Genomic DNA, 23,456 nt, shown 5'->3' on the forward strand with positions numbered 1-23,456 from the left:
TTATGCCACAAACACGTCTCACAAGTCACAACCCTAATAGCAATGTAAGGTGAGAGTAGGCCCAAAGGTGGTGACGTTTTACAGCTAATGCTGAAAACGATTTGAAATAAATACGCTCATAAACTAAAAGGAAAAAGGTTTACTTTTTAGTGGTTTTGTATCAGCCGCTATTTGTATTAAGAAATAAAATGTATACTTAAATCCTACCACAATTTTATTATTTATCTAATCGTTAATCGTTTAACGTAGAAAAACTACCTATTATATTATTGATGTGACATATTTAGAAATGATAAGTGTATCAACAATGCACTTTTCAAAACTTCAATAGCAATTGTAAAAATAGCTTGAATTTCATCAGCACCTGCTGATGGTCAGTTTAGACTTTGACATTGATAGAATAGAATAGAATAGAATACGTTTATTTTTTCCAACACACAACATATACAGAATAGAAAATAAAAAGTAAAAAGGACTTAAGCCATGTACAATTATAATTATAGGTATATGTTATGTGATGTCAAAAATTGGCCCCAGCTCAGCTATACGCAGCAAGCAAGCTTGCTGCACTGGTATTCTGCAGGAGCCAAAGAGTGACTTCACAACATAACATGCAGGGATAAACAATAAATAATTATGACTACAACAGCTACAACAGTAAAAATAATAGACAGAAAAAAGAAAGAACAAAGAAATAACTTATTACTTACTTACTATAAATAAAGATACGTGACAGGTGTACAAGCATAAGAACTAAGATTATTGCCAATTAAAATACAAAAGAAAAAAAAATAGTTTGACAAGAAAGGCATAATATAATAATATAATCTATGGTGGGAAAAACACATGGATAATTTTATCGATTGTGACGTGGCTTATAATTTGTTATTTATGTTATTGATGACTCTCTTCAAAGTAATCACGAATTAACTAAAATTAATATAACTTTAAAAGATTTTTTTAAATAAATTAGCAACAAATCGAATAAGATCGATCACCGGTAAGTCTATCCGGGGCAGTTAGGGCGAGTGTTTACGAGCACTTCGTACAGGGGTACCGGGGTGTAGGGGTAGAGGGGGACGGCTTACGAGCCGCGACGTGTCACCTTCCTCACTTGCAGTATGGTAAGTGTATTAGATACTCTTTGGTAGTAGATTCTTAGAAATGGAACTTCGTCGTAAGTATCTGTTTAACTTTCTAAAGCGGTAAGCTAAAAGTCTATATTGATTTATTCAAAATTTTATCCATCGATTTATTACCACCAATGACATGTAAGGCACGCGTAGATAATACTCATAATATAACTCGAAATGATACCGTACCTACTGAATTGCCACTAAGGGCCTGTTTCACCACTTTCTGATAAGTGCCGGATAGGCTATCCACAACTTCTTTTGACAGATGGAGTATGCAGTAAGTATCTGTCAGATAAGTTTTAAAGCCTATCCAGAACTTTATCAGGTAGTGGTGAAACAGGCCCTAAATCTTTTAAAATTATAACATAACATATTGTATTACCTAGGTCTGACTCATCTGAGCAGACACCTAAAGAAAATAATATGCGTTTTCTTACTTGTCCTTCTTAGTTATGAGGTCTTTTGCCAAGAGTTTATTTATATAAGTTGTTATTGGTACATTTTTGACGTCATTTAATCAAAAGCGCTAGTGAATAGATTCCAGTTAAAAATCCCTTAAAAACTGGTCTAAAAAGTATCAAAAAATCTCAGAAACCGGGCATAAGAGTATCATATACAGCAACCCTAACCGAATTCAGTGTGAAAGAATCTCACGTTGGCGCGGGACATTTAAAACAAGTAATGTTGGAAGTTTACCGTCGGCGTTAAGCGGCTGAGGTCTGAGGTGGCGCCCTAAAACGTTATTACATTGTTCTTTTACGGCCCATCCCTAACACTCGTTCTTATGCTTTGCTTATGCTCTACAAACACGTTTATAGTAATCGGAAAATAATGGTCCTGTGGATAATACTTCCTTTGGAAACCGATTAATCCTATTATTGATTTTTTTGTAATATTGACAGGACGTTAAGTTGCCTGTTATTGGTTAGCAAGACAAATAAAAGTACCATTATTTTTTTACACTATTATAACGTGTCTCGCAAATACATTAAATTTTAGTTAATTCATTTAAATTATACAGGGTGTAATAAAACTAAGTGATAGGGTGTGTATGTGTTCCTTGTAGAGAGTTCATCAGTTCACTGTAAAAGTAGGTAACCGCACTGAAAGAACATTTTTTTTTGTAATTTGTATGGGCAAGCGCCCCAGCGGGGTCACGGGTTTTCTTACACAAAAGTGAAAAAAATGCTCTTTCAGCGGTGCTACTTTTTCAGTGAACGTATACACAGGACACGTACACACCCCAAAGTATTATCACTTAGTTATGTTTTACCTCGTATATAAAAAAATCGACAAAGTTCGATTAGCACTCGCGCATGAAAAGTTTCGTGAAGAACGGAAAAATTGTCGAAAATGACAAAATTGTACCTTTATTATTTTTCCACCCATATCTAAATAATTAAAATATATAAACAGTTATTATTATTAGTAAAATAAATCGTCATCCTTCGTTTACTACGTAGCGAAGCTTACAAAAGCTTCCCCAACCGTTTGTTCGTAGCTACATAGCTCTATATCCCTAGCGCTCTACGGCGCGCGGCGAGATCGCGACTCGTCCACAAGGAGCTTTTATATTAAGAAATATGTCTTGTAGCGCCATCTATATTTAAACCTGTGTAATTAAGCTTCATAATATTTTTTAATGTTTCAAAAAAATGCAAAATAATAATCAATATAATTGTGCTGTTAATTCAGAATATCCCCTTAATTTTTAAAAAAGGGCACACCAATATTAATTGACGTTAAATATTTAAATATTATCCTTGAATAATTTTTCACCAATAAAATATATTATAAATTATGAGCGTTATAAAATATCTCACGTCTATAAAAAAGTCAAAATCTACAACACAAAATATTATCGTTAGTTGCGTTTTGAGTATGATATCAAAATATTATAATAATTATATTTTAAAACTTATTCAAATGAACAGAGAGTTTTTTACACATTTTAACAATTTTATACTAGGACAGTTTTATCTCATAAAACTTAAACCTAGTTTTGAAAATAGATAAAAGAAAATTATAGAATTAGTTAAATATTATACAAAAATAAATTATTAAAAACATTTCTAATTATTTCTAATCAGCCTCTTAGCGCCATCTATTGTGAATATTTTTAATTAGTAATCTAATTAGTAAAATAATTTACAGGCAAACGTTTCTTTTATTTATAAGTTAAATAAACTAAAAGTAAAATAACCCCTTGCATACAGTCATGTTTGATTTCGTATACAAATTGTGAAATGCTGAATAAATGTTACCGACAGAATTGAACAACTGTTGAAAACTTAAAAAACACTACAATGTATGTTACGGAGAGCCGATTCCGCGACATGATCAAAACGTCTGTGAAAAACCAATGAAAACGAAAAAGAAAAAGTAAACGAAAATGGCCGTTGAATGCCAGGCGAAGTGAACGTTGCACTTTCACGATTAAAAAATAAAAAGGTAAAATAACGCGTTAGAAATGAACCATCGTTTTATAGTTTCCATTGACGCGGCAAGCGTGGCGGCGCTAGTGTCGCGCCGGCCTCCTGGACACTGAATTATGCTTAGTTCGGCTACTCGACGCTCTTTAATAATGGCAGCACTTATGATTAGATATAATTATTATAATTTAATTTAAATCTACTTATTTTTATTAAATTGTATTTCATATAATATTATGTAAGTAATATATGAATTAACATTGAATCTAACAGAGTAAGGGTACACAATTAAAAAAAATATGACGATAGGACGGTAGTAACTTGTAACAAAAAATATTTTTTTGTTTGCAACGTCCCAAACGCAATAGTCATTGTTTTGAATAGATAAATATCGAGTATACTAGGAATCCTTGAAATTTTGTCGTTCTTCTGTGAAACAAATATTTGGACGCGTACGCTGGATTAGAACGACCTTTAGAAGCGCGTATTTCGTATTTGTAATAAAAAATAGCGCAAAAATTGTCGATCATGTGATCGGTGGACAGATCGAAGCGGGTCAAGCACAACAGGTGAGTTGCGGGGCGCATCAACTAAAAAATAAAATATCGAAATGCGAAAAAATAATAAAAATCAGCAAATATAGTAAATTAAAAAAAGAATAGGGTCGTCCCTTTCCATCGCGGGGCGGCGGGTATGCTGCGTCCCTGTCGCGAGTGCGCGCACGTGGTTTTCGGCGGTCCCGCGGCGGGCGCCGGCGGGGCGGGCGGGGGCGGCGGGGGCGCGCGGGACGCTGGAGGACTCGAACGCCACATCCCGTCGCGGCCCGCGCCGTCCGGCTGCGTTGCCCGTAACCTCCGATTGACCTCATTTTTTTTCTTCAATGTAAATATTCGGCTCGTTTTGCCGCATAGTCTATAAGTGGTATTAAGTTCCTTCGACGCGTTTACATTTTTTTTTTCGGATTCTTTTTTTTGTAATTCGAAATTATTTAAAATTACAGTGCTAAGGACTTCGCAGGTGATACGAACTCTAAATTTTTCGGGACTGTGTTACTTATAAACTTTGTAAAAAATAAGTTTTATAATTAGATTCTAAAACTGGTTTCGTTAGTTTTTAATGGTGTTGTCGGATTTTTGGGACTTTACAACTGCAAAAATAAACATTTTTCGTGTTTGATAAGTTTGAAGATTCAGGAAGATTTGTAAATTGTCATCATCATCTAAAGGTATTCGTAGAAGATGTGAATGATTTTATTGTTTTTATGTAGAGTCATATTTTGTGTAACTATTTTTGTAATTTTTTTTCTTATCTTGTATTATAGATTGTAAATGACTTATTTTATGTTTTTTTAAGATTTGTTATTTATTTTTTGTTTATTTACGAATTTGTGAGCACAAATTTCTTTTAACGTTGCCAGTAGCACGAAAATTTGTTGATTTTCAAATCCGCATTATTTGTTGAGAAAAATTACTACTAGCTACTTAATTTCATTTTTATTTTAGAAAATTTTAGGATTAACAGTGCACTTTACGAATAGAAAAAAAAAACGGAAAATAAACAATTGACGAGACTCTGTTCACAAAATTAACATTTTAATGTAAGAACAGTGATCATTGCCACTCACGTCAAGTAAAACATTAGCGGCAACAAACAATAAAACAACAGAGAACGTTTCAATTTTATTTCGTCAATCAGTTATTTTGAATTTATATTCGATAAAAGCGATGCGGTCAACGACACCGCAGCGGGAGCGCCGCGGCTCGGCGGAACGAGCTCTGATAAAGGAATTATATTAATTCATACCAGACCAATACTTCACGTGCGAAATTTGCAATGGACTTCGATGAAATCGTTGCGAGAGATCGTTTTATAATGACGAATTTTTCACCGTATCATAAATTGAAACAATAACTTGTCATGAATTTGTGCCAGTTTTTTTTTTTTCTTTTTAAAAACTGCATTTTTTGTGGGTGCTTAAATGTATTCCAAATATCATGTAAGTAGATAACTGAAGGCGTTGAAATAAATTAATTTTTTAAATAATATTTTAGTACAGTAATGATTTTGTTTGTCGTAAAAAGTGCTCTCCACTTTTGCGTCCCGATACAGAAAAATCCTTAAAAAATCTGTATAATAATTTAGTCAATTTATTCTTGCACCTTTTGAAATCATATGTAGTAAAAAAATTAAATTTGAATATAAAAAATCACAATTATATTCGTAGCACCACCGCCTACGCCGTATATTCGTAGCACCACCGCCTACGCCGTAGACGCTCAGCGCGGACGTGCGAGTAATTCGTAGACCGCTCGTAGAGGGTCGAATTTCTGTATTATATTGATTGATTTTAGGTTTGCCTTGTAGTTGTTGTATTTTTATTTCGATTGAATCTTATTTTTATTGTTCTTTTCTTAAATACGAACGAAAAATTATTTTTAGTGTATCATTCAAACATATTATAATATTTTTATTTAAAAGTAGAAGCTTTTTTTGTAAGTCGTAAAAATTCTCTCTTGAAATATACAGAAACTCATTTTTTGACTAACAAAAAATGAGTTTCTGTATATTTCAAGAAATTTATTTTTTATTGTGTGTACTTCAATAAAGTACTTTTTTTGTTTGTCGTAAAAATACTTTCTAGAAATATACATAACCTCGTTTTTGAGTAAGGATTTCGATTTCTGGTATCAATTTATGACACAGTATCAGCTTTATATTCTAACGAGTAGTTCACTTTCTTTTCTTTAAACTTTTTAATTTTATTTGTAAATTAGGTAATAAAACAGTTTGTTTAAATTCGCTTCAATGGCTCAGTTAAAGAAAAGTAACGTTCGTTTTGCATTGTTATAAAAAATATTTATCATACGTCTATTTGAAAGATTTGTAATATATACAAGAGAATATGACGATTTAGTTAAGGTTTCATTTATGCACAATTGATATTGTGATGTGTCAAATCTCATCAAAGATAACACTGAAACCAAGTGTGTGAAAATCACTTAACGATACGATTACTTTAAAATCATTCAACAGTTTATTGTTTACATTTTTTAAACCATCAGAATTTTCTGTGCAAAAATGCTCTCACCAGCGGCCATTATTATGCATAAAATGTGCTTTAAATACGTATCTCTCATTGATATTGTCGGTGCCGATTACGGGGATTTTTTGCGAATGATTGAATTTTATTTACAATTAACCCGGCCTCGGCGTCGAAAGCGAAAGTGACGATTAAATGCCATTTAAAAATAAAACAGCCCGCCGTAACACTGCTACGTCAATAATTTATATTCGCGCTGATAATGTGGATGTAAACAAAGCGGTCGCGAGCCGTTTAGACGATTAGCCAGCATATGCTCGCGCGAGCGGTGCACTGGGCCGGCCTAGCCCGCTGCCGGCCTCGGGGCCCCGGTTTTTAGGCTCAGCGGAGGCCCCGCACGAGTTTCACTTAAGAAACCGCCCAAACGCGGGCGGGGAGGGAGCGGGGCGCGCCTAATTTGTCTTAGGCGGAAAAATCGCGCGGCGATTACAAGTGGCTCGTAACGAAGTCGGCCCCGCGGCGGAGGTGCGGCGGAGGTGCGGAGTCGGGGGGTGGGGAGGGGGGCGGCTCGGGGTGGCGGCCCGACGCGGTTAGTCTCAGTCGTCCGTCTGGAGTCGCGGCGGCCGGCCGGGCCGCGCGGCGCAATACACGTTCCTCGTGCTCTTGTGATTATAAATTTTAATATTACAAAAAATTCAAAAATCTAAATTTTTAAATTCTAATCGCGTCTAATTGAAGATATTTTTAGGCTAAATTCCCTTCACTTTTTACTTAAACCGTCGGCGGCGGGAAAAGTTTTGCGAAATTTTTAATATTTATGTCGGTTACATTTTGTGAGAGATTAAACTTTTTGGCCGTTAAAAGATTTTTATTTGAAAATTTATTTTTTCTAAAACGACGACACCTCGTGTGACAACCGATAGATAATGTTAAGCGTTGAATTAATGATAAGTTTAATGATTGACTGCCACAAGTAATTGTAGTACATCGCTAGTTATATACGAACTGGTGTGACTTTACGAACAATCTTCATCTAATTTTGTGCTACATAAGAGACTATACGTCGACAAAAGGTGGTGTTTTCTTGATTTGAAAATTGTTATGCCTGCTTCTAATAGAGATACGTGTAGATTAGAGTTACTTTATATTTGGATTTTCATTTCTTTTTTGTAAAAAACAATATTTTTTTTGTTACTTAGCATAAGTAGTAGTAATTTATGTTTGCTTTAAAAGTAGTTAAGTTTAACACATACAAATTAGTATTAAGTTACCAATCACTAATTTTATAATTCATTATTTATGACTGCGCTGCTAATAAGATTTTTTTCCTGACCAAAAACATTCATCCATTTTTCCGACGGCACTTTCTCAAACGCTTTCCGTAGTATTTTCGTGAATATTAACTGCCAATTTCAGCATTTTAATACCTATAATTTTAAGTGTATTTATTTTTTCTTGTTTAGTTCCTATGTTTTTGTTAATTTGTTTTAATTTTGTTTGTTTCTTTTTTTTACAAATAAACCTTTTTTTTTTTCTTTGATTTATTTATGATCCCTACTTTTAATCCCTTTATTATCTTTTCCATTTACCATAATTGAAAAGATAATAAAATCTTCACACACATCTAAAATATATGTCGCAGCCGACTGGTCTAAACAGCCGTTCAATCAAACAGCTAGCCCTTTGACTGAACAACGCCATTCAATCACACGGCTATACGTCGTTTAGCCGACTTGTTGACTGCAACGTTCAACACTACAGCTAGACAACGCTTAGCCAACTGGTTTGTTTTTGTTTTGGCGGGGGGCTGCGCCTCCTGAGCCCTCCTTTTATTTGACGGCGGTCGCCGGCTGCTGCCGCAGCACGCTCGCTGCGCTCGCTCGGCTTCCTCTGTGTTGTGGACTAAGTTCTAACCTAACCTAACCAACTTTTGGACTTTCTGGATTGTGTTTGTTTTTTTTTTGACGGGGGGCTATGCCCCCCTAACCCCCCTTTCGGCGGAGGCTGCGTCCATCCATTTCATAATACCGTAATTTCTCCTCGAATATTTGTTGAAATTTGAATTTACTCGTATGTGCCTCTACAATTTTTGTCTGTTTAATAACACTTGTAACTTTTATTAACTACTTTCTTTCCGAAAAACACCAACCAACACCTGCTAGTTGACGCCATATTGTAAATAAAACGCACCTAGCGCCGCAGCGGTGTGCGCTGAACTACTTCAATTAGACGGCGGCTTTTGAATCAGCTGTAGTGTTGAACGTTTTGAGCGACTAAAATATTCAATATAAAAGCTAGACGTGTGATTGAATGGTGTTGTTCAGTCAAAGGGCTAGCTGTTTGATTGAACGGCTATTTAAACCAGTCGGCTGCGACATATACACAATGGTTTTCTATATTTTGAAACAATGTATGTTTTAACATACAGTGTATGGTTTTCTGTATTCGTAGGTACATAAAGGTTGATTTTGATGTAAACTCTGAATGTAAGTATGTAGGTATTTTTATTTTTCAAGCCAGAACGCCGACTGAATAATCATAACTTTCTACGAAACCAAAATAAATCTAAATAACATTCATCTGCTCTCTTTATGACAATGCATTTTTAGCAACAAAGGAAGATAACTAAAAAAACTGGTTATAAACGTGTAACGCCTGTTATGTCGAGGGTTAGATGGCAGAATACATACATATTCTATAAAGCTCCTTTAATATAAGTAGAGTTTTAAAATTAATCATAACACAACAGAACAATTTTTATTAATTTCAGTGAGTAGTTTTAAAAGTACTTAGGTATAGGTCTACCAGGATCTGATGGCAAAAAGTAAGAAAATAAACTGACTCTAGTATTTCCGGGGTAATTGGAATAAAACATTTTGATCCTTGTTATTCTTTATAGCGGCAGTTTCTGTGTGTGAAAATTGCAAAAATAAAAAATTATCCAATGATCAAGAATATTTGGAAAATCTGCCATCCAAATTTGCGATCAGGTCCTGGTCGACTTTATAGTATTGTATTGAGTACTTGCACTGTATTAGTTGTTTGGTTAATAGCGTAAAAATATCTTGATATTTTGTAAGATCTACACGTAATAGCTCAACAGATATAATAATTTCAGTACTTAAAAGCAATAGATCATTAGAAAGATAATAATAATAAAGTCTTAGATGTTTTTATTACTAAGTAAGGTGAAAATTATGCTATAAAAATCTTTAAAAGAAAAAGTCGTTATTCTTCCATTCAAAGATAGTCAAAACATTTTTCTTTTTAACAACGGACACATTGATAAAATATATCTACATGTCAAAGTTACAATTACTATAACGTTACACTTAATAAAATTACTAGCTATTTGACCGAGCTTCGCTCGGTATTCGATAAAACAGGAATATAATTTGAGATTTTCTAAAAATGATTCCTAGCTAGATCGATTAGATTACTAGAGCTCAGGAAACCCCCTATATACTAAATTTCATGAAAATCGTTGGAGCCGATTCCGAGATTCCAATTATATATTATATATACATATACACAAGAATTGCTTGTTTAAAGATATAAGATATTCAAAGTTTTCACAGTAGGTACCTAAATCTTTTATACCTGTCGGATCTTCCTATCCCATCGCATAATATATTATCTTACTTTAAATGTTAATAATGTTTTCATCTCAAGAATTCCTACTTTATTAATAATAGTATTTTGAATTTGGCCACATCTTTGTAAATTTAGATTGCATGACATCTAGCGGCAAAACGTGGAACTTTGAGATTTGAATGTCATTTTGACAAATGTGTGCGTAAAAAAACACAGATGGCGCTAGCGAGGCGAACGCACGCGCAACAATGCACTAAAACGATAATAGATGACGCTCCCCCTTTAAGCTAGCTGGAGTGCGCAATAATTCGGGATAATAGGCTTAGATGGCGCTTTTCAGACCAACGCACGCGCAGTATTCAGAGAAACAACTATAGATGGCGTTGACTACTCGATTCGTACTGATATTTTGACTTTTGATCTGAGCTAAATAAGTTAAGGACGCTATCACAAAAATTATGTCAAAAACTAGCAGGTCAGTACGAATATCGACGTTAAGGATATTAAAATAACATTCAATATCAGCATTCAGCGCGCCTTGTACAATGGCGGTTACGACTTACGACGTTCGCCGCATTCTTGATAGGGCGAAAATGTATGAAGAAATTTGAGAGCGTTTCTTATTTTTCTTATAAATGGAAATGTTATTTATTTTTAACCGACTTCCAAAAAACGAGGAGGTTATATATTCGGCTGTGGATATTTTTTTTTATATAAAATATTTAGCTATTCGTATAGGGGACTAAATAAGCAACAATTTTTTTGTATATTTATTTTCCTTAGTTCAGTGTATTTAGCTATAATTGTACCTAATCAAACCCCATTTTTTTAATCTTTTGCGATTATTGTGATGGTTAAAACGTTTATTAAGTATGTGAAAATTTTGTATGCGGCTATAATTTTTTTATGGTATAGACGTAGATATGAATATATTGTTTTTGATTTGAAACAAAAATATTATCCTTGCAGTGTGACTCCTAATTCTTTAATGGTACCTGAAAATCGCTGATATTTGTGAAAAAATGTGATAGCGTCCTTAAACTACTGTTTTTTAATTATGCATCGCAGTCCACACCTGTGGTTATTTTGAATCAATAAAATTCTAAAATAGAAGTCACTATTCTGATTATTACAAGATAAATAAGAATGAATGCCAATAGTACCACTAGCGATAATTAAAATTACTCCAACAAATTCACTGCAAGTCCAATCGCTAACTCATGTTCCAACGTAGTTATGTAATATGTCGACATGACCTAAATTCTAATACGCCCGAGCCAAGGAGGTAGGCGTTTTCATATGGGAGGAGTTAGAAGTTAATCTAAGAAAGAGGGCGTACGACCGCTCGCCTTGTAAGAACTTGGGCGTGTGTGGGCGTATTGAACCGAAATATATCTACGAACTTTACAATCAAATATGATGTATAATAGCGTCATAAGTTATTGAAAGGTTATCATTAATTGAGTGAGATACAAAACATACCTACTTATTTAGAAGTAAATTATATTTAGTAGCGCCTAAAAAGAATAGAATTAAGAATACAATACAAAAATCTTCAATCACAAAAAATTTGATAAAGTAATACTTTTCTTAGCAGTAAATCATTGTACTAAGAAACGCCTAGAACAAATTGACTTTTGACCAATAAAAATCGTATTGAAATGAAATATAAACAGGTACTACTAGTACCTACTACCTAGGCAAGTACAATTTTTTTTTATGAAATAAGGGGGCAAACGAGCAAACGGGTCACCTGATGGAAAGCAACATCCGTCGCCCATGGACACTCGCAGCATCAGAAGAGCTGCAACAATGTATATATTGTGTCATGATGTCTATAGACATAGTCATTAATAAAGAAACTCTACATTTCTAGTTGCTGCTATACTGTATTCGGCGAGACATGGCGATAGCGGTCATTTACTTGTCATTTTCTATACAAAACCGCGATTGACAACATTTGACACTTCATTGTCAATCGCGGTTTATATAGAAAATGAAAAGTTTTTGACAGGGAGTCAATGACCGCTACCGCCATGTTTCGCCGAGTACAGTATAGTAAAACTATCGCCTAGTACCAAGTTTGAGTTGCTTTTAATTCCAGCCTCATTTTCTTCAAAACATAAAACCTCAATTAAAACTAATGCCGGACTCAAATATTTCGTAGTTTATATAAAAATTCACAATTGAAGAAACGAGTGCCGTCGCTCAAGTTTTTAAAGCGAACAAAAGAAACAATCAGAGGTCGTTTAGATATTTGCTCCTGCATTAAGACTACAATAGGCTCGCAGGCTGTAATACGGCTTAGTGTACACTGTACACCAACTATAATAGCACTGGATATATCATGGACTTAGCTTTATCTACGTTTTATTATTCTTTCGATTTTGAAGAACTTTTGTATTTCGGTGCGGTGAAACGATTCCAATTTCCGGAATATCGCACTGGGATATATGTTGCATGAATATCGTGTGATCGATTATAGTATGTTTTATGTAGACTATTCACTATTAGTTGCAATCTGCATTGAAAGGCTTTTTAAGAAGATAGTTGGTAAAAGTTTTTACAGTCAATACATTTTCACCAAAGTCTTGATTAAAAGTATATCTTAATTAATTACACAATTATTTTCTTTCTTTGAATCTACCTTCGATAGGCGAGTCTAAGAGAACTTAAATTTTCAATTTTCTAGATTAAGCGTTCATGTAAGTTGCAAATTAATAGTAAGTAACTCATTAGCTATGCCCACACTATGCAATTTCATCTCCAATTTTCGTCATCATCTTTTTGTTCAACTTTCGCTTGGCATATTCAATAATTGAATGCGTCAAAATCCAACCGCGTTGGAAAGAAAAGTGTCATAGCGTCGCGGGCATGCCTCACGAGTCACGTGCGATGTTGACTGCGCTATAATGCATGCCCTTGGTGAACAAAAAAAGGCACAGCGTGGACAAAGCTAATAGTCATTACTTAAATCTTAATATAAATTACTATACTACATTGACACCAATAAAACACAACCACAGATTACTAAAACTACATAACCATGACCAATCGTCAAACTATAAATTTATATTTAGAAACTTCCGCCTCGACAATAAATATAAAGTGATTTTTATCGATGAATATTTAATTCATTGTTCGGTCCGGAAGGAAAACTCGTCCAATGGCACAGATCCGAAGGCGGGGGTGTGGAACCTTCTCGAGGGGGGAGGGGCCCAAGACGGTGGGCGGGGACTTTACAAGACGCATGTCTATTGTTCCACTTGTTCTTGAAAAGTAGGTTGGAGGTAACTGCCCATAGAATATAGATGATTGCCGATAGGAGGCGTCATCTGAATGTTATATCTATTTCCGTTCTTTACTCATTGTTTTCTTTATGATTGTCGCTTTTGAATGTTACATGACATGTTTAATTTTTCAGATCAAACTCATCAAACATACGGACGCGTGAGTTCGGAATTCCACTTCCTCATTCCGTAAGTATCTGCTATCTTATTATTTTAATACCCTTTTGTTGTAGATAGACTGGTAGAACTGTATATGTATTTATACCGCGTATATATAATTTTCTATAGCAGTATTCGTAGGTAGGTACTTAGCACGTTATTAAGAACACACAAGTTGTTTAGATTCACACGAATCTGGCGCGCTTTGTTCGAATCATTATTTGTGACATTTTCAGGTTACTAGAATAACGAATGCATTCACAAAAATACATTCTAGATGCTACATAATACGAACACAGAACGCACTGAATACTTGTGCCACAAAAGATACCGCATTTCTAAAACCAAGAGAGAAATATAGAAAAAATATATTTCATAAAACATAAAGGCGCTATGACACGACCGCGTTCCGTAATGATCGCCAAGATTCCCGCTTCATCGCGCGGTCTTATTCCGAACGCTCCCCTAATGAGATCCACCTTCGCGCCGTACAATAGCGGGAGCCGGGCCGCGTCGTGCGTGGGCTTACTTTTTATCTAAAACGATTCAAGGACTAAGCGCATTCAGCCTTTCTGGAAACGTTTAAAAAGATGGAGTTTAAGTAATGATTCTGCATAGAGGTTCTGGAAAATGAGGTTGCATCTGCTTTTAATTTCGTTAGTGGGTTATTGTTAGCGCGAACCTAGAGGCTCGTTCAATTTATCTCAGTGCATAGGTAGTTTTGTAAAGTTCGTTTTCTTTCCGATTTCACCGCAGGTACACTTTTTGTCGGGGAATCGTTTTTATGAGCGGTCGTAATTTAAATATGAAAAATGGAGTTTAAATGCGTTTCTGGGCGTAATCGTTGTGTTCGTTGAAAGACAATTTTCAAAAGGCGCACAAATGCTAAAAGACTTCTAGGCCGTCTAAAGAGGTGCATCGGGCTTTCCATTAAAACTAAGAGGCCGGTGGGCTCGAGAGAGATGCGAGTCGCGATTAAAGGCTTAAGATACAGTTTGTAATTATGTCAGAACTCAGAACCTGTCTCACTCGGCGCGCACTCACTGCCTTCCGCGTCCTCCTCTAAGAAAGCTTTCATGTCACGTTGAATAGACGTTCTTGTTGATTCCAAAGTTAGACATAATTATTATCACGGTATTAGCATGAAATCTATACTAATATTATAAATGCGAAAGTATCTCTGTCTGTCTCGCTTTCACGCCAAAACTACCGAACCGATTGTAATGAAATTTTGTATACAGATAGTCTAAAGCCTGAGAAAGGACATAGGCTACTTTTTTACTGGAAAAAAGGGTTGTAAGGGGGTGAAAATACGAAAATTTGTTCAAATTAAGTTAGTTCCAAAAATTCATACTAGATGGCGTCGTGCGTCTCTTACTTCGCGCTAACGCTTGCCCAACATCTTTCTATAAGAGGTGGTATCATCGTACATTCGGGTTTCGATTTTTTTTTCGATTGTTATTTCTTATTTACGTTATTTAATAAGTCAGTACTTTATATTATATACAGTGACGTAACCTTAAACCTATCAATGATAAATAGTTTATGGGTAAAGTTGTGTAATCGGGGGGCTAAATAAGCTTTAAAATTTGGCATAAAATATAAAGTTTAATTTAAAAAAATGAAATATTATGTGCATACTGCACAGCTGTTTTGATTTAAGGGGTACGGTACCAGGGTTTTTTTATAAAAGCTTTTGACACCAATTTTGTTGACATCGCGCGCTATAAACTGAAGTCCACGCGGACGAAGTCGCCGGCAACAGCTAGTTATGTATATACCTACGCAATTTACAATCTCTATAACGCGATGAGGATGGTGTAAAAATAAATCTTCCAAGTAAAACGTTTTCAACTCAGATTTTTCGTTTTTAACTTTCTTACCATCGCTTAATTCACCAGCAAGCAGGTAATGACTAAACAAAACTAAAAGTTCTCTCAACTATGTTAATATAAAGCTCGTTCTTGAAAGATGTTAGTAATTACTCGCCGCTCGGATGTCGCCTAATGCGAAAACTTTAAACTCTTTAGCGCCTTTATACTCGCAAGTGACGACGCGTGGAGTGTTAGCACCCAAGTTGCCGTGTAAGTGTGTACTTACACTTAATATGAAAACACACGGACAAAGAATTGCTAGGTGAACGCGCCGACTATTTTTAACACGCGTTGATGGTTTACCATTGGTACAGTTCAAAATTCTTTTGAACGTAAAGTTTGCGATGATGTTTACTACCGGTCAAAATTCTTATTTATTATACTTAATAGTTGTGATCTAAATATACTCGCTTGCTTTTCATTTTATGTTCAATTACTTTCAATTAATCCAAGAGTTCTTTTGCTACCTGTTACAAAATAATTTTGAATTTCCAGCCTCCAGGAAATTCCGGGTTTCCTACAGATTGACGAAAGCCATAAATTTTTAAACAGCCCTAATCAACGCCTATTAAATTTTGGAATAACCAACAGGAAAAGGTTATCGGTAAAATAACCTCTCTACGTAAAGTTTGACCCCGTATGAATTAGTGGATAAAGTTTTTTTTTATAAAATAAGGGAGCAAACAAGCAAACGGGCCACCTGGAAAGCAACTACCGTCGCCCATGGACACTCGCTACATTAGAAGAGCTGCAGGTGCGTTGCCGGCCTTTTAAGACTAGCCATAATCAATGCTCAATGAGCATTGATTATGGATTTAATGAATATTGGAAAAACCAATGAATATTGGAAAAACCGATTATTATATTTAATGAATATTGGAAAAACCAAAAGAAAAAGTTTACAAAATTGTAATTTTTGGCGTTTCTACGTAGAGTTTGCGCCCGTATGTGTTGTCCAAAGTAGCGGGTGTCTATTCATTCTCCTGTGTCTCGTGAGCAAGTTGCGCGTCTGTGACTTGCCGCGGAATTCTTTGTGCAGAAACACCGCGTCACGCCATTTTGACGCGCGGGACAAGAATGTCACGTCACACACTTAAGTGGCTCACACCTCATTCTTTACGGCGCCTTAAATTTAACATTGTTTTAACAACATGGTACAAGATGTTTTTGATGTGCCAATTGATTACATTTTTAGGGTTCCGTACCTAAAGGGTAAAAACGGGACCCTATTACTAAGACTTCGATGTCTGTCTGTCCGTCTGTCTGTCTCCAGGCTATATATCAAAAACCGCTATAGCTAGATTCCTGAAATTTTCAGGGATTGAGAAAAAATACTAAAAACAAAATAAAAATAATATTTAAGGGGGGCTCCCATACAAGAAACGTGATTCTTTGGCCTTTTTTGCTCGTAATCAATAATGGTAACAGCTAGAAACTTGAAATGTTCACAAAATACTCAGTTGTAGGTATTTATACTTTAATAATTCATAATGATATTTATTTATTTATTTATATAACATGGAAAACTTACAGCTAAGTAATGTCGGTGGCAATTTTATGTATGATTATCAGAAAGCCAATTACAAGTTTTCACCTCTAAGTAACATTATACATGATATTGTGAACGGTCTTAATTTCATTATATAGAAAATATGTTTCTTAGATAGGATACAATGCAAAAACAAGTACTTATAGCAAAAGGTTTAAACGATGGTATGGCCAAGAAACCAAAAAGAACAACATGCCACTTACAATAAAATAAGTAATATGGTTTCACCCAATGAGTTTCTAAAATACTAGAGTAGCAATGTCTTACAAAAGATTCTCAGAAATGCGTAACCACTTTTTTGTTCAAAAGACGATGTCAAGTCATATATTCGTTATGTCATTATGTATGTGAGATATGCCTGCAGGCATCTTCGAAGTGGCAACGCGTTGCTACCGTAAACTTCCAATCTAGTTACGTTAGTAACATAGAATATCATTGGTTTCACCTGATACAAATTTTAGGAAATCAAATTATCAAAAAATTGACAGCTCAACCTGTTTCTAATCGACATTGCCTTTGTAGTGAATACGTCAAGATCATAATCCTGCCATAGCTCGTTGAAGTTGCGACTCACTCTCACAACATACGAAATTTGTCTGTAGTTAGTAGACGCTATTGGTACAGCTATTGGTGGCTATATTTAAATAAAATAAATAATTAAGGGGGGCTCCCATACAAAAAAACACATTTCTTACTTATTTTTGCTCTTACTATAATGATACGGACTACGGAACCCTTCGTGCGCGAGTCCAACTTGCACTTGGCCGATTTTATTACTACTTATTAGCTATGATAACTACTGTCATTTGTCACAATATTTTGATACTTAATTTCCAATTTCGAATCATGGATCGGATGGAAGTATGAATCGAAAATATTTTCCCTGCATTCACTTTTTCGACATCGCGGTTGTACATGAGTCATAATATAAAGGAATATTAATACATTAGAGATGTGCCGACTAGTCGGTAAAGCCGACTATCCGGCCACTTTTGTAGTCGGCGACTAGTCGGCGAATAGTCGGCAAAAAGCGCCGACTATCCGGCTTATTACATTTTTAATTTTTGCTGTAATTATTGAAATTACATTATAAAAAGCTTGATTATTTACAATGTGTTCATATATCCATAAGTCTTACACATTTTAAAATTAAATGAAGTGTATCTGAAATTACTTGCTAGTAAAGAAATATTTTTTTAATAAGTATAGTTTTTAACTACAAATTAGGTATGTATTATTAAATCAAGATTGAGACAAGAATGGAATAGAACAAGAATTGTATCATAAAAAAGTAACGTACGCAAAGTAAATATAACACGATCCGACACCTTTGCAGGTGGCGTGTGTGACTTACCCGCAAATCAGCAGTAAAAAAAGTGTGACAGAAACTTCCGAAACCATGATACTAGTCGGCCGATTAGTCGGCTTCTTTGCAGCCGACTAATCGGCTAGTCGGCTAGTCGGTTAAAGTCATGATCGGCACATCTCTATAATACATACACCTACTTGTCCGTCCGTCCGTACAGTATTGTGTGGCAGCCGCCGTGACGAACTAACATTGGGCGGGCCGCTTCCGCTTCCTGAAGTTACACCAATTACTCTGCAAAGGGCACTACACCTGTATGTGAGGATGTAAATACTCATTGTTATTACATTATTGTTAATGAGGTATTTTGTAATCAGACATACTTATGTTATAATATTATAACTTTTAGGTTTTTCCAAAAACAAAGACAATGTTATTATGCCATAGTGTGTAAAAATAAGATATTTAAAGTTTTCGATTTTCATGAAATTTGACAGTATTTCAATGTAAAACTTATAGTATCTCTAGATACTTCAAAGAAAAATACAGATACTATAGTCAATTTTATCACAAAAATCACGAACATCGGCGCAAAGTTGTGGCAACAATTTTCCTATTGCGTTTACGAGATGCGCATTCAATTATTATGCATCAAATTATAATGCATTACTGCACATACTAGGAACGAAGATTGAGCTAGCCAGGTGCTGGGCAAAGACAGATGTCGGTGACTTACTGGAATAAGGGGTGTAATTCTTATTATGTCGGAATGCAGCTAGGGCGCCGCGCGTTGCCATGACAATGTTCAATTATTATTATAAACCCGAGGAAAACCGGTCAAGTGCCACGCGCTCATTAGTCACGAGTACGGAATAGTTTTATTAATATATGCCGTGCTACACATGTGGAGTGATGTCAAGATGGATCCGAAGATCTGTCATCGAACTCTACTTCACCGCTAATTATGTTCGATTGGTTTTATAATGAAATGGTACTTTATTTAGAAATGCTCTTGGAATATATTTTTATTTTTTTATGTACGGTCAGAGACCAGCCATACATTAATTCCTCTATGGTACGGTGGACCTAATTTACACTCAGAACATCAACTGAATAAAATTTCATAGTGGTTAGCAAATATACACTAAGGAAATGACTACAAGCGTCGACTTAGTAGTAGAGTAGAAGCAGATATATGAAGAGGAAAAATTTTTGTGCCATAAATTATATTTGACGAGCAGAGTTTAGGCTGAACATTTAGGCATATTGCACACGGTGGTGGCAGTTGCCACAATCGGCAGAAGCGCTGGGGTCGCGTGGCGGGCCAGGTGTGCGCGACCCCTCTCTCTCTGTCTCTATAATAATACTTATTATTACAACTCCTTATTATTTCTTGTTTTAATTGTACCCCGACTTGCCTTTTACTCCTTTTGTTCGCGTTTAATGGTCTTTATTGTTTTATTTCGTTCGCGTGCCGGCTGCGCCGATTTTGAGGCCCGCAATTCAAGAATTTTTGACAACATTCAAGTAGTTTCATTCAAAGTACTACTTTCAATTAGACGCTGTCCATTATTTTCGTGAATTTTAATAGCGAAGAAGATTTTTATTCGCTTGCCCGTAACAAGATGACGTTCATTATTTCGGCCGAAAAACTTGCGCCGCTGAAAATAGGCTTCCTCCGTGGATTCAAAGTAAAATATTTGGTAATTTTTCTTTTGTTTTATTAAATAGAAGCCCAGAAGAGTAAGTTAAATACCTAACTAATGATTTTGGTAAACCTGCTTAATTTAAGCAAAGCGAGAACAAGAAAACTAATCTTGGGTGTAGAAATAGCTAATTTATATTGCAGCTTCAGATGTAAAGTTAGATTAGTAAAATACCGCGGTCGCCGCAGTGTGTGCCGGGGCCGCCTTGTAAGGGCCGGCCCTTCCGCCAACTTGTAATTGATTTCCAAACTTCCGCGAAGATTTTAATGGCTCTACATCGCAGAAAACATGTGTGCTACATCATCACACTTAATCTAAGTACATTTGCTCAGCAATCTTGCCTCCTTACTATTCGTATGCTTTTTTCAATATATGTTTATATAGTTGTTGCTGAGAGATGTAAGAAATTTTAATGTAATGACATAACCAACTAACCTAACCTAACTGTAAAACTTTTGCAAATTATTATGCGGCTATTAAAAAAACATTATGAATGAATCAAACACCTTTACTATTTTAACTGGCTTCGAAAAAAGAGGACGTCGTTTATGAAACATTGATAAGAACTTTATGACAAAAATACAAAGTTCAGTGACCTCACGAGTATCTCTGTCGGGCAATATGTTCGCCTTATCGGCGTTATTAGTTATTACTTATTACATTCCAAATGTAAAACAGATAACCATTTGTAAGAAAAACATATGCCATTAAAATAGGTACTGAAAATAAACATTGCATTATCCATTAAAAATAACTACTTGTCTAATTAACTTTAAATCATAAAAATCATCGAAAAAGGCTTTAATCTGGTTTGGAATCTGAAGAAACTATAACAATTATCATCGAAGGAAATTGTGCGGTCCCTAAAGCTAATGAAGTATACAGGAGCGAGAATACCTAAAACCGATCTAAATACCCTGTATCTTGTCCACACACAAGAGGAGAAAGCAGCCCTCACTAATACAGGCTATGGATCGGGAACGGACTCTCGCGTCCTCACAATCCATGAAGCTCAGGGGTTAACGAGTCCCTCGGTGATCATCATACAGATCAAGTCCCGAAAGCTGGCAATCCATGACAGCGTTCCTCATGCAGTTGTAGCCATATCCCGGCACACTAACACCTGTGTCTATTACACTGACACTGATGGAGACGCTGTGGCAAGCTTCATAAAAAGAGCCACGGAGGTGTCAACCGAACACATAAAAATGGCTATAAAAGACAGGAACGATAAAGTCCTAAGCCACATGGCGGGTAGATTCGACACAGAACGATATCTCTTTAACAGCCTAGAAACTCCACCCAGCTTTAGTGACCCCTCTCCACCAAGCCAATGTCACGACATCTAAAGGCATCTAAGGAAATCGGAAAATGTCGGACCTACTGGGCGCCACACCGACTGGGACCTCACCGTTCAAAACATTAATATTATTATTATGTAATTTATAAAACAATAAATATATATTGTGGTCCATGGCGTGATTGACCACAATTAATTAAAATTCGTAGTATTATTTCAATTATCCTTGGTGCGAAAAATCTAAATAATAAAATAACAAAAAAAGGATATGGACGAACAGTCCATAGACGGCCACAAATTTATAATAAAAAAAACTATAATAATTAAATAATGAAAGATAAATATTGAGATTTCGTCAGCAAAAAACTAGCCAAAACATTCAGACAAAAAAAACAAAAAGAAAGCAATATGGTTACAGAAAAACCTAGTTAATATTGCAAAAGGTGTTTAATTTGGGCCGCACGCGCTCAAATCTGACATGTGTTCGGTCACACCCGGGATGCGATACTCAAACATTCGCAAAAAAAATAAGCCAAGGTGTTTTATCTATAGATTGGTAAACAGCTTTTGCGTGTTTTTTGACAACTTTTTTATTTTCATCTCACGTCAGATTGTTAACTTCGGTAACAGTACCTGTGTAACTTTTTGCCAGTTAACTCTTTACTTCCGATGCGATTTTACATATTTTATTCTATGCTATTTCCATTTTATTTGCGGCGTCCAATTTTGATACACGAGTTGCAGTTGGAGGTTAAGTTACTTAATATTTTTTTTTAGAATTTGACATGTGCCAAGGTTTTTATTTCAAACAAAACGAGTGTAACCAAAGTATTCAGACATAATATCTTTCCCTCGACATAGCTGAGTATTTTTTGATAAATAAAATTCAGGCTGATTTTCAAATAATCTGAATGTAATAAAGCGTTATAATAGGTCGGGGAAAAAGTCTTTTCGCATCATAGTATGTATGAACTTGTCATAAAATCTCTTGGTCTTGGGCTATACCAATTGTATCTGGCTGATTTTGGTATCATTAAAAAGTTTTAATTTTACAGACGACATTTCCAAATTCAGATTAGATAAATGTGAGATTTTCATTTGTTTTTCTTATTGTTAAAATGAGTGATTGTAGTGAAGAAATTCGATACGTTTTAAAATTTTATTACAAAAAAGGTAAAAATGCAACACAAGCCGCGACAAAAATGTGTGATGGTTATGGACCTAATGCAGTATCTGTGAGAGTAGCGCAAATTTGGTTTAAGCATTTTCAATCTGGAAATTTGATATCAAAGATGCACGTCGCTCTGGTCGCCTTGTTATAGACAAAACAGATGCCATTTTTGAAAAAGTGGAGCAAGATCGGCATATTAGAAGTTACGATGTAGCTGAAGAACTGAGGATTGACCACGAAACGGTTTGACGCATTTGAAAAAAGCTGGGTACACAGAAAAGCTCGATATTTGGGTGCCTCATGAGCTCACTGAAAGAAACCTAATGAACCGTGTACTCGTTTGTGATTCTTTATTACGACGTAATGAAACCGAACCATTTTTGAGAAAGCTGATAACTCGTGATGAAAAGTGGATCACGTACGACAAGAACGTGCTAAAAAGATCGTGGTCAAAGGCCGGTCAGGCTTCACAGACTGTGGCGAAACCCAGGTTAACTCGCAACAAGGTGATTCTGTATGTGTGGTAGGATTGGAAGGGCATTATACATTAAGAGCTGTTATCGCCAGGCAGGACCATCGATTCTGAACTGTACTGCGAACAACTGATGAGAGTAAAGCAAGAAGCTGAGAGAAAGCGGCCGGAATTAACCAACAGAAGGGGTGTGGTTTTTCACCATGATAACGCTAGACCTCACACATCTTTAGCCACTCAGCAAAAATTACGGGAGTTTGGCTGGGAGGTGTTAATGCATCCGCTGTATAGTCCTGACCTTGCATCTTCAGATTTATACCTGTTTCGGTCGCTGCAGAATTCCTTAGGCAGTGTCAGGTTGACATCACAAGAGGACTGCCAAAACCACTTGTCGCAGTTTTTTCATCAGAAGCCCCAAAATTTTTAT

The 23,456-nt window shown here is 35.6% G+C and overlaps 1 protein-coding gene across 3 annotated transcripts in view; it reads left to right on the forward strand.

The window, feature by feature from the left end:
* The first annotated feature begins 4,401 nt into the window (after positions 1-4,401).
* LOC121726063 (homeobox protein prospero) overlaps positions 4,402-23,456 on the forward strand; it is an 88,953-nt gene continuing 69,898 nt past the window's right edge. For 2 of the 3 annotated variants that reach the window (XM_042113285.1, XM_042113289.1), the window contains exons 1-2: positions 7,225-7,681; positions 13,627-13,681. The gene's annotated coding sequence lies outside the window, so the exon portion shown is untranslated. Of the gene's footprint in view, positions 4,794-7,224; positions 7,682-13,626; positions 13,682-23,456 lie in introns of those variants that run through there. The other variant, XM_042113287.1, reaches the window with a different exon arrangement.

The sequence above is a fragment of the Aricia agestis genome, chromosome 4, assembly GCF_905147365.1.
Source record: "Aricia agestis chromosome 4, ilAriAges1.1, whole genome shotgun sequence".
In the NCBI taxonomy this organism is placed as follows: Eukaryota; Metazoa; Arthropoda; class Insecta; order Lepidoptera; family Lycaenidae; genus Aricia; species Aricia agestis.